Source organism: Camellia sinensis, chromosome 3 (genome assembly GCF_055761805.1).
Source record: "Camellia sinensis isolate YWXY chromosome 3, ASM5576180v1, whole genome shotgun sequence".
Taxonomy (NCBI): Eukaryota; Viridiplantae; Streptophyta; class Magnoliopsida; order Ericales; family Theaceae; genus Camellia; species Camellia sinensis.
In genome coordinates, this window is record NC_138963.1 from 8,665,207 (window position 1) to 8,677,996 (window position 12,790).

The 12,790-nt window shown below is 41.8% G+C and overlaps 1 long non-coding RNA gene across 1 annotated transcript; it reads left to right on the forward strand.

Annotated features, from left to right (window-relative positions):
- The first annotated feature begins 693 nt into the window (after positions 1–693).
- LOC114308316 (uncharacterized) lies at positions 694–2,536 on the forward strand. The gene is made up of 3 exons (XR_014362950.1): positions 694–1,043; positions 1,160–1,457; positions 2,274–2,536. It is a non-coding gene; the product is annotated as an uncharacterized LOC114308316 (long non-coding RNA).
- Positions 2,537–12,790: the final 10,254 nt, after the last annotated feature.

A 12,790-nucleotide genomic window follows, 5' to 3' on the forward strand; every position in this document is an offset into this window, starting at 1 on the left:
TCACTTTTGGTGACCACTTTGTCTTTCTATCGCTCATCACTCTGTCTCTGTCTCTATTTCTCTTCTCTATCTGTCTCTCACTCATTTCTCTCTCACCACCCATCTCCTCTACCACCTTCAACACTACTGCAAAATGTCATTCCACTACCACAACTACTACCACTGTTGCCACTCCGCCTCTACGACTATCATTACTACCACCATCACCACCACTCCACTACCACCATTACTATTACCTTTACCTCTCATCCACCACCGCTACTCTATCTCCTTTACGATTACCACAACTTCACCACTAATCTCATTCGCTATCACCATCACCACCATTATCACCTCTTATCCACCACCTTCACTACTACTGTTGCTCCCTATCCTATACCACAAAAAATTAGTTCTTGATTTTTAGTAACAAAAAAAAAAATGAGTCGCAAAAAAATATTTTTCATTGATGATAAAAAATTAACTTTATTTTAATGAAAATATTTTTTATTCAAAATGAAAAAAAAAAAATAATTTTTTATTCATTAAAATAAGAATGAAACAAATAAATTTTCAACCTTAATAACTAAAAGAAAACGAAAAATAAAAAATTTCATTAACTATAAAAAAATTTATTTTAACAAAAAATAAAATTTTTAAATATTTATTTGTGATGAAAATCAAAAAAAAAAAAAATCCATTCACACAAATCCCCCCCAATCTCCCCCCCTCGGCCCGCCCTTTTTTTTTCCATTCCCGCTCGGGTTACTAAAAACCCCCAATCTCTTCAACCAAAATCCCTAATCTCTTGAATCAAAAATCTCATTCAACCAAAAATCCCTAATCTCTTCTTACGGCTCTCTCTCTCCGGCGAGCGGTGGCAGACAACGGTGAGCGGCAGACGACGTCATCGAGCAACGTGCGACGACTACGAAGTTCCTCATTTCTTCTCTCTCCTTTTAGACCCTTCGAAGCCTCCTTGCCTTCCAAGTTCGTACAAAACGCCACGGTTTCATCCGAGTACGAGCAAGAACAGGACCTATTGAGCGATGCAGAGGAACCCAGTTATGTTTGATAATGTTTAGCTCATTGTTTTTTTCTAAATTTATATTTAAAATTTCAAACTATTATGTATTATAATTTAAAAATTTTGATATTGATATTCATTTGTAAATGACAGGTGTTTGAAGGAAGGGGCAGAGGATTTTATAGTAAACCTGTTAAATGATCGGACGTGAAACTTTTGAAAGATAAGTCTTCGATGATGATGATGTTCATGTTCTTGTAAAGGCATTAAGCAAATTCGTATTTTTTGGCATCCATTTTCATGCACATCAAGTGTTTGATTAAATGTGTCAATGGGTTTGTTTTGTCTGTGTTGATAGTCACGGCAGTGGATGGTGGAAGGAGAGCTCTGCTATTTCTAAGATTGGATGATGAGGAAAAGAGCTATGTTGGGTTTGATGATGATGTTCATGGTTTTTTTTTTTTTTTTTTTTTTTGTGTAGAAGAAAATGCTTTGCTTATTTTTCCTCTCTGTTTTGTGTGTTGATCAAATGATTCATAATAATTCTAGAACATCAGGTGAAGATGATTTCACTTTGGGGACCTAACTGTGGTACCCACTAAAACACCAAACAAATGTTATGAAAAAAAAAAAAGTATCTGAAAAAAAAAAAGAAGCAGCATGTTATATATGTGTTTTAAGACCCACCTTCAACAATGAAACCAACCTTCAAAAAAAAGTGCCATCCTTGCTGGGGTTTGTTGAATTTGATTAACTGTGTTTACCTGTTGTGTTTATCAAATTTTGAGGTTTATGATAATGGGTCGATGGTAAAGAAAAAGAAAATCAAATTCCTTGTTTTTGGTTTTGGAATTTAATGTTTTGTTTTCTCATGATGTCAGGATTTGGGGATGATAGTTACAACTTTGATTGATAGTATTTGGCATAAATAGATGCGTTAAAATGTCTGTAACGGATATCAATGCTTGATGCGAAGCTGGCATAAGCATTAGTGTAACATTTCTTAGAGTGCGCCCATTTTTAGGGATGCACACCATAAATTTTTCCTTTAATATTATGTCTTACTTTATTTTTTATTCATGAATTGAAATATGATAGTTTATATCAATTACTAAAAAAAATTATTATCATTCTCACCTCTTCAGATAGGAAATTATAGTTCCATATCCTTGTCTATGTATAGATTATTGGCTAAGGTTATTGAATTGTGGGTCTTTTGATTTTGATTTTGATTTATTTATTTTTGGCTTTATTTTTTAATTTGTAGGTATGAGTCGGCAGAGGATTGCGCAGATGATGATGATGTTAAGATTGGGATTAGTCAGTTGAGGAAAAGTCTCCTAGAAAAGCTAAAAATGCATGGTTCGTTTGTCAAAGTAAGACATTGAACATTGTTTTGCTTTATTTTGTTTCCTTGCTAGTTATTGGAAATGATCAGGTCCTGTTCGTATCATGATATTAGATCAATGAGACAATTCTTTTGTTCCATATGGCGAGTCTTGAGGCTACTACAACTAATTGCTAGACCAAACAACAACAGTAATGTGTTTATGTGCATGAGTGAGTGTAGTTATTTAGAATAATAATCTAGAAAACTGGAACTCATGATCTAGCACTTGAATTCCTAACCTCACTTAAAAAACTGCTAGTAGGCTAAGTGTGCTTCTTATATATTTTTTGATTAGTTAACTTTATTCCTTATTTTATTAGCAATGTTGGTTTTGATCAAATTTTCTAGTAAAAATTATTTCTTTTGAAGATTGGGGTCCGGATCCCAAAAAAAAAAGTAGAAAAAGAAAAACAGTTGGGTCCTATTAGACTACTGGTTGTGCACGACGATAGTTGCTGCAAGAGCATTGAGTGCATGAGCCATTTTCTTCCTGGATGATTTTTGATTGCAAGTTGTTGTTGTAGCATTGGACATAGTGGGTTTGAGTACCTAAGCTAAAAAATGTTTACAAGCTAGTTGTAACTGTAGAGCTAGTTATATGTGTGGGAGAAATGTAAGAGAAATTTGAGTGCATAAAGATAAAGAATATTTGTCTAAAAGAAATTTCAAATGCTTCTTTCAATTGCAACACTATTCTGCAGCTTGATCACTGAAGCTTTTCTTGGGGAATGGATAGATATGCAATCAGTACCATTTATTATGGGCTATTAACTAAACAGTTCACTTGTTAATATGCTATAGCGATCCCGGGTTTACCCTTGTTATACCGTGATCCGGACATGTGTCCGTGGATGTTGGTAGTTGTTTATTATTTTGTTTACATCCTTTTACTTCGTATTTGAGTTATAGGATGTGTTGGGCGGATTTGTTTCAGGATGGTTGAGTTTAGAAACCAAAACTAGTTGCCCAGATTTTTGGCCTGTACGCTCGAGCGGAGGTGTTGGCGCTCGAGCGGAGATTACACCCATTCAGTATTTTCCTGTGCAGCGTTGTACGCTCGAGCGTAGGGTTGGGAGCTCGAGCGGAGTCCTGGTTCTGCAAAAGTGCTGGGCGAGTGCATTCTGCGCTCGAGCGGGAGGTTGGCCGCTCGAGCGGAAGTCTGTGAGTGGCCGCTCGAGCGGGGTGTTTTACGCTCGAGCGGAGACCTGGGTTAAAGTCCCGAAATTGTGACTTTTCAAATCACTTTTTCACTTTCTCTTCTCTCTCTTACTTTTCCAAAATCACCATTGTTGAGCCTCTCACTCTAGACTCTACCTTCTCTCTAGGTTTTGATCTAGTAGGAGTGATTTACTCACCTTTGGCCTTTACAAAAAAGTTGTTGATCGTCGAGGGCTACATTTTTATCTGAAAATCACGGGTTTTGGAGCACGTTGGGTTTTGTCGTCTTCTCCTTTGGGACTCCGAATTTGAGGTAGGGATAACCTACTCCTCTCTATGGGTTTTGTCTTTAAATTTTGGTATTTTGAGATGTTGGGCTTGGTTTGGTAATTTTGTGAAAGTTTGGGACTTTTGTGTAATTTTACAAAAGTTGGGGTTTTATTCATAATAAACCTAGATGCATGTTTGGCATAGAAAAATGGAATGATTGTTGAATCATTGATGAAAATGGGACCTAAGGGTTGAAATAGTAATTATGGAAAATGGCCTAATTACATTGTTTAATTAATTGGGATAATTAATTGATGAGAAATGAGGAAATAAAATGTTGATTGAATATCCATTTGTGCATTTATTTTCTGTTTTAGAAATAACTGCTTTGGGCTATCGGTGGAGGATAGTCGAGATTGTTGTAGACAATGCATGATGATTAGGTAAACGGAAACTAATCAATGGAATGTGTCATGGAACTTGACGGTTGATAGAATACATTAATTGTGTGTATTGTGTGATTGTATATAGAACCAATGTGTTTATATACGTTATGTGTAGAGGAGGAGATAGGGGATGTACTCCGCGGTTTAGGGGAAGATAGGGGATGTACCTCTAAACCGGATAGGTATTGGGAGGAGATAGGGGATGAACTCCGTAGACAGAGCTCATATGCTTGTCTAGAGAAGTGAAGATAGAGCTCATATGCTTATCTGTTGTAGAATGTGGATACAGCTTGTATGCTTATCTGTGGATATTGTTGATATACATATCTGTTGTAGAATGTGGATACAGCTTGTATGCTTATCTGTGGATATTGTCGATATACATATCTGTTGAGAATGTGGATATAGCTTTTATGCTTATCTGAATGTGAGATATAGTTTTTATACATATCTGTGGAAATGATGATAGAGCTAGCAAGCTTATCAGTTGAAAAAGGGAAAATGAAAAGTAATTGGGACTTGTAAGTCGTTGACATAAATATGTAATTTATGTGATTGTATCAGTGTTGACCAACTATCAATTGCTAATGTTTTAGTCATTATCCATGGTTGGTTTAGTGTATTTCTACTGGGCTGTGGCTCACCCTATATGGGAATATCATTTTCAGGTGCAGGAAGCATGCCACCTCCAAGGACATAGCTGGGAGGCTAGTGGCGGGCATAGTTTTGTCGTTTTACTTTGATGTATTACATGTAATTTCAAGCCAAGGGCTTAATGTGTAAACGAGTTAGAACTCTTTGTTGTAACCAAGTGTTAACTTGGAAAGCTGTAAGCCCGTAGGACATTTTGTTATGAGGTTAACATGTAATACTTATGTCTTGGAATTCTAATGAATGAAAGGAATGCAGTTAGTTTAAATGTAAATGCATGTCTTATCTGATGGGTTTATTGTTATTATTTTGAGGGCGTTACAACTTGGTATCAGAGCGTACCGGGTTCGAATACTTTGGGTACGTGGGAAGTGATTAGGATCACAATGGGTTTGTCTCGCTTGATAGAGACGTAGATGTAGTACCATATGCTATGTGTTTATTTGATAACATGCTTATGTGACTATGTGGGTATGGGATTTAATTTCTAGGATGTTGAGTGGATCCTTGAGTTTCTGGGAGTCTTGTTGGAAAAGCACTTGATCAATGCTATTTCTAACCGGAACTCTAGTAACGTCTCGGGACTATCATTATCCGGAAATGAAATTCGTAAGTGCTTATGTGTTTATGTGCTTATGTGGAGTGAATTACAGTTGTCCATGCATTAGGACGTGAGTGTTTAGTTTTGGCACACTTATGAATGTGTTAACGTTCTGTGTTGCCTTTATTAGGATGTCAGGACGAGGAAGGGGTGCTAGGCGTGGTAGACCTGCGAGGCAGGAAGCGCCGTTACCGGGTGAGATTCCGGCAGTACAGGAGGGGGTTGGGCAGGCCACTGTGGCCGAGCCAGTAGGTCAGCAGGCTATGGGTGCCTTGGCCAGAGAGATAGCGGGAGCTTTGGGTATTCTTAGAGCTGGGAATCAGGCAGCTGAGACAGGGCCTTCCTTCTTGAAGAGGGAGTTCTTCCAGTGTAATCCGGATGAGTTTATCGGGGATCCTAAAGAGCCTCTTAAGGCAGATGAATGGCTCGAACAGACAACGAAGACGTTTGAGATGCTTGGCATCGAGGACGGAGCACTGAAAGTGACCTTGGCATCCTTCCAACTGAAGGGAGATGCGGGTCAATGGTGGAAGTTCGAGAAAGCTCGTGTTGGTGGTACTTGGGAGGCGTTTGTGAATGCTTTTCAGGAGAGGTTTTTATCAGCAGCAGCTAGGGAGAAGCTGAGGGATCAGTTTAGCCGGCTTAATCAGCAGGGCTTGTCAGTGGCCGAGTTTGAGGCTACTTTTACCAGTCTGTCTAGGTTTGCACCTGAACTGGTGGCGTCTGAGGAACGCCGTTGCTATGAGTTTGAGCGGAAGTTGAGGCGGGGCCTCAAGTTGATAATTGGTGGGTCTTATATTCGAGAGTATAGACACCTGGTTGACGCTGCAGCTCATATGGAGCTTATGATGCAGGAGGAGGATGAGAGTCAGAGAGGCTCCAAGAGGAGCCAGGATAGTCAGAGTGATGGCAGGAGGCAGAGGGGTTCTAACCCTCAGCAGTCGCAGGGTGGTGTTGCTAGATCGACCTTCCCAGTGCCGAGTGCAGGCTCCGGGAGAGGTGGTCAGGGGGATTTCACCTGTTACAAGGGTGGCCAGCTGGGTCACAAGGTCTCTGTTTGCCCGCAGAAGGGTGGGGGTCAGAAAGCTGCTTCATCTTCAGCTAGACCGCAGAGTCAGAGTTTGGGCAGGGGGCAGCTCTTGACTTGTTATCAGTGTGGACAACCTGGGCACATGAAGAGGTTTTGCCCACAGTTGAGTGCCACTTCGGGAGCGTCTGGTTCTAGGCAGACGCAGGGTTTTCAGCCAGCTCAGTCTGTGCAGGCCTCGAGGGCCAATCCGGGAGCTTCGTCATCCCAGTCTGTGCAGCAGTCTTTTGCTCCGAGAGGTGAGCAGGTAGACCAGGGGCCTACGGGGCGCGTGTATGCTGTTACCGCGCAGGATTTAGTACCAGCTCCATCAGTAGTGAGACGTACTTTTCTGTTTTGCAACTCAGTTGCTAATGTGTTGATAGACACGGGTGCATCTCATTCTTTTGTATCTGCTGCATTTGCATCTGTTTTGGAATTGGAGTTAGCACAGTTAGCATCTCCTATTTGTGTGGTATCGCCTTTGGGTGGTGAGTTGATTCTGAAACAGGGTGTTAGAGGTTGTGATATAGAGGTCGCCGACTATAGGCTTCCTTTTCCGTTTGTTGTCATGCCCATGAAGGGTTTTGATGTTATTTTGGGTATGGACTGGTTATCGTCATACCGGGCTGTTATTGATTGCTACCGCCAGAGGGTTACATTGTGTACCTTGAGCGGGGAGTGGTTCCATTTCTTGGGAGACCGGGTTGGTAGTGTTTTGCCACCGGGGTATGATTCGCGAGGGCGAAGTGAGCTTAGTAGTCTACTTGCTAGCTTTGAGAGTGGTGAGAGTGGTGAGACCCAGGTTGTGTTACCGAGGGTGGTTTGTGAGTATTCGGATGTCTTTCCCGAAGATCTTGTTAGTTTGCCACCTCACCGAGAGATAGAGTTCTCTATTGATTTAGTGCCTGGTACGGCGCCGATTTCTATGGCACCTTACCGTTTTGCTCCAGCAGAGTTGGTTGAGTTGAAAGTTCAGCTCCAGGAATTGCTCGATAAGGGTTTTGTTCGCCCTAGTGTTTCACCGTGGGGAGCACCGGCACTCTTTGTTAAAAAGAAAGATGGTGCCTTGAGATTGTGTATAGACTACCGGAAGTTAAATCGGGCTACGGTTAAGAATAAGTATCCTATGCCCCGTATAGATGATTTGTTTGACCAGTTGAAGGGTTCCCGTTGTTTCTCTAAGATAGACTTAAGATCGGGTTACCATCAGTTGAGGGTCAGGGAGGAAGATATTCCTAAGACGGCATTCCGTACGCGGTATGGCCATTATGAGTTTTTGGTGATGCCATTCGGGCTTACCAATGCACCGGCAGTCTTTATGGACTTGATGAACCGGATTTTCCGGGAGTTCTTAGACCGATTTGTGGTTGTTTTCGTGGACGACATCCTTATCTATTCGTCTTCTGAGGAGGAGCACGAGGCACACTTGAGAGTGGTGCTTGAGTTACTTAGAGCTCATAGGCTGTATGCCAAGTTTGGGAAGTGTGAGTTCTGGCTGGGGAAAGTCAAATTCTTAGGCCACGTGGTATCCGGAAAAGGGGTGTCTGTTGATACATCCAAGGTTGAGGCAGTGCAAGATTGGGCACAGCCTAAGAGTGTGTTTGAGATCCGCAGTTTTCTGGGATTAGCTGGGTATTACCGCCGGTTTGTGAAAGATTTCTCCAGGTTAGCGTCACCGTTGACTAGGCTGACTCGGAAGGGGGTCAAGTTTGTGTGGAGTGAGACTTGTGAAAAGTCGTTCCAAGAGCTGAAAGTTAGGTTGACCACCGCTCCGGTATTGATTATTCCGGAGAGAGGGTTGGGTTATGCGGTTTATTGTGATGCCTCACGAGAGGGTTTGGGTTGTGTGTTGATGCAAGAGGGGAAAGTGGTGGCTTATGGCTCACGTCAGTTAAAAATACACGAGAAGAATTACCCCACACACGACCTAGAGTTAGCAGCAGTGATCTTTGCCTTGAAAATCTGGAGGCACTACCTTTATGGTGAGAGGTTCGAGGTATTCTCGGATCATAAGAGTTTGAAGTATCTGTTTACACAGAGAGACTTGAATTTGAGGCAGAGGAGATGGATGGAGTTCATCGAGGATTATGATTTTGAGTTGCATTATCATCCGGGAAAGGCCAATGTTGTGGCCGATGCCCTTAGTAGGAAAACCATTAGTGATGTAGCTTGTATAGCCATCCGGGAATGGGAGATGTTGGGAGCACTTGGCGAGTTTGATTTGCTACTGGGCGAATCTGTCGAGGCTGCGGCCTTGTTATCTGTTGTTGCGCAGCCTACACTTGTGATTAGAGTGTTAGAGGCACAGAGAGGTGACCTTGAGGTAGAATCCCTCCGAGAGAAGATCTCCAGTGGGAAAGTTGAGAAGGGTTTGACGATGTATCCCGACCTGAGTGTGAGATACCGAGACCGTTTGTTTGTACCGGAGGCTTGCCGAGAGGAAGTACTCCGAGAGTTTCATCATTCGCGTCTTGCGGTGCATCCGGGAGGTACTAAGATGTATCAGGATTTGGGTCGCCAGTTTTGGTGGCGGGGTATGAAGAGAGATGTGGCTGTTTTCGTATCGAAGTGCCTTACTTGCCAGCAAGTGAAGGCCGAGCATCAGAGGCCAGCGGGTTTGTTGCAACCCTTGCCTATTGCCGAGTGGAAGTGGGAGCATGTCACTATGGACTTCGTTGTAGGTCTTCCGAGGACTCAGCGGGGTAGTGATGCTATTTGGGTGGTTGTAGACCGGTTGACTAAGTCGGCTCACTTTATTCCTATGCGCGTGAGAGATTCGGTGGATCATCTTGCCGACTTGTATATTCGGGACGTAGTGAGATTGCACGGGGTCCCAGTGACGATCGTCTCAGATAGAGATCCTCGTTTTACTGCTAGGTTGTGGCAGAGTTTGCAGAGTGCCTTGGGCACTAAGTTGACCTTTAGTACGGCTTATCATCCTCAGACTGACGGGCAGTCCGAGCGTACTATTCAGATCCTCGAGGATATGCTTCGGGGTTGTGTCCTGGACTTCAGTGGGACGTGGGAGAGGCACTTGCCATTGGTAGAGTTTGCCTACAACAACAGTTTTCAGTCTAGCATCGGTATGGCACCATTTGAGGCCTTATATGGCCGACCATGTAGGTCTCCAGTGTGTTGGGCCGAGGTGGGTGATGCACCTTTGTTGGGTCTGGAGTTGGTTAGGGAGACGACGGAGAAAGTTGAGCTTATCCGTAGGAGGCTTGTTACAGCCCAGAGTCGACAAAAGAGTTATGCCGACCGTAGGAGGAGGCCTTTGGCGTTTGAGGTAGGTGATCATGTCTTTCTGAAGATATCACCTAGACGAGGCCTGATGAGGTTTGGGAAGAGTGGGAAGTTATCCCCTCGGTTTATTGGTCCTTTTGAGATCCTTGAGAGGATTGGTGAGGTTGCTTATCGATTAGCCTTACCACCGCAGTTGTCCGGAGTGCATGACGTGTTTCATGTGAGTATGCTTCGGAAGTATGAGCCAGATCCATCACATGTGTTGGATTGGACTGATTTAGAGGTAGATGAGGATGCCTCGTATGAGGAGAGACCAGTACGGGTCTTGGATAGGCGGGATCAGGTCCTGCGTGGCAAGACCATTCCTTTGGTGAAAGTCTTGTGGAAACATCACGGAGTGGAGGAAGCCACTTGGGAACGTGAGTCGGGAGTCCGTGAGAAATATCCGGACTTGTTTGTAGATATGTAATCTTGTATTTAAATTTTACTTTTTGTTGAACTTAAGAGCTTTTATATATGTCTTAAGTTGTGAAACATTGAAAATGTTTTGATTATTGGAAGTATGTTTGGAACTTGCCTCATATGGAAGTTGAATGTGACACTATATGTGTTGAATATATATTGTTGAAATTGGAAAGATAGTGCATAATGTTAATGCATGTTGAAAATACATATGTTGTTTACATATTGTGATATGTCTCTTGTTAAAGGGATGGGATGACCGGTAATGGGTCGAATTGTTGAATGTTAAAGTATAACATTGTTTAAAATGAAGCAAAACTAGTTTTTGAAAACTTGTGCTTAATTTCGGGGGCGAAATTCTTTAAGGGGGGGAGGTTATAGCGATCCCGGGTTTACCCTTGTTATACTGTGATCCGGACATGTGTCCGTGGATGTTGGTAGTTGTTTATTATTTTGTTTACATCCTTTTACTTCGTATTTGAGTTATAGGATGTGTTGGGCGGATTTGTTTCAGGATGGTTGAGTTTAGAAACCAAAACTAGTTGCCCAGATTTTTGGCCTGTACGCTCGAGCGGAGGTGTTGGCGCTCGAGCGGAGATTACACCCATTCAGTATTTTCCTGTGCAGCGTTGTACGCTCGAGCGTAGGGTTGGGAGCTCGAGCGGAGTCCTGGTTCTGCAAAAGTGCTGGGCGAGTGCATTCTGCGCTCGAGCGGGAGGTTGGCCGCTCGAGCGGAAGTCTGTGAGTGGCCGCTCGAGCGGGGTGTTTTACGCTCGAGCGGAGACCTGGGTTAAAGTCCCGAAATTGTGACTTTTCAAATCACTTTTTCACTTTCTCTTCTCTCTCTTACTTTTCCAAAATCACCATTGTTGAGCCTCTCACTCTAGACTCTACCTTCTCTCTAGGTTTTGATCTAGTAGGAGTGATTTACTCACCTTTGGCCTTTACAAAAAAGTTGTTGATCGTCGAGGGCTACATTTTTATCTGAAAATCACGGGTTTTGGAGCACGTTGGGTTTTGTCGTCTTCTCCTTTGGGACTCCGAATTTGAGGTAGGGATAACCTACTCCTCTCTATGGGTTTTGTCTTTAAATTTTGGTATTTTGAGATGTTGGGCTTGGTTTGGTAATTTTGTGAAAGTTTGGGACTTTTGTGTAATTTTACAAAAGTTGGGGTTTTATTCATAATAAACCTAGATGCATGTTTGGCATAGAAAAATGGAATGATTGTTGAATCATTGATGAAAATGGGACCTAAGGGTTGAAATAGTAATTATGGAAAATGGCCTAATTACATTGTTTAATTAATTGGGATAATTAATTGATGAGAAATGAGGAAATAAAATGTTGATTGAATATCCATTTGTGCATTTATTTTCTGTTTTAGAAATAACTGCTTTGGGCTATCGGTGGAGGATAGTCGAGATTGTTGTAGACAATGCATGATGATTAGGTAAACGGAAACTAATCAATGGAATGTGTCATGGAACTTGACGGTTGATAGAATACATTAATTGTGTGTATTGTGTGATTGTATATAGAACCAATGTGTTTATATACGTTATGTGTAGAGGAGGAGATAGGGGATGTACTCCGCGGTTTAGGGGAAGATAGGGGATGTACCTCTAAACCGGATAGGTATTGGGAGGAGATAGGGGATGAACTCCGTAGACAGAGCTCATATGCTTGTCTAGAGAAGTGAAGATAGAGCTCATATGCTTATCTGTTGTAGAATGTGGATACAGCTTGTATGCTTATCTGTGGATATTGTTGATATACATATCTGTTGTAGAATGTGGATACAGCTTGTATGCTTATCTGTGGATATTGTCGATATACATATCTGTTGAGAATGTGGATATAGCTTTTATGCTTATCTGAATGTGAGATATAGTTTTTATACATATCTGTGGAAATGATGATAGAGCTAGCAAGCTTATCAGTTGAAAAAGGGAAAATGAAAAGTAATTGGGACTTGTAAGTCGTTGACATAAATATGTAATTTATGTGATTGTATCAGTGTTGACCAACTATCAATTGCTAATGTTTTAGTCATTATCCATGGTTGGTTTAGTGTATTTCTACTGGGCTGTGGCTCACCCTATATGGGAATATCATTTTCAGGTGCAGGAAGCATGCCACCTCCAAGGACATAGCTGGGAGGCTAGTGGCGGGCATAGTTTTGTCGTTTTACTTTGATGTATTACATGTAATTTCAAGCCAAGGGCTTAATGTGTAAACGAGTTAGAACTCTTTGTTGTAACCAAGTGTTAACTTGGAAAGCTGTAAGCCCGTAGGGCATTTTGTTATGAGGTTAACATGTAATACTTATGTCTTGGAATTCTAATGAATGAAAGGAATGCAGTTAGTTTAAATGTAAATGCATGTCTTATCTGATGGGTTTATTGTTATTATTTTGAGGGCGTTACATATGCAGTCTGTTTGGAGCTTTTAATTCAACTATTGCCTTCATGTATCTTTGCTAATTAGTTTTGC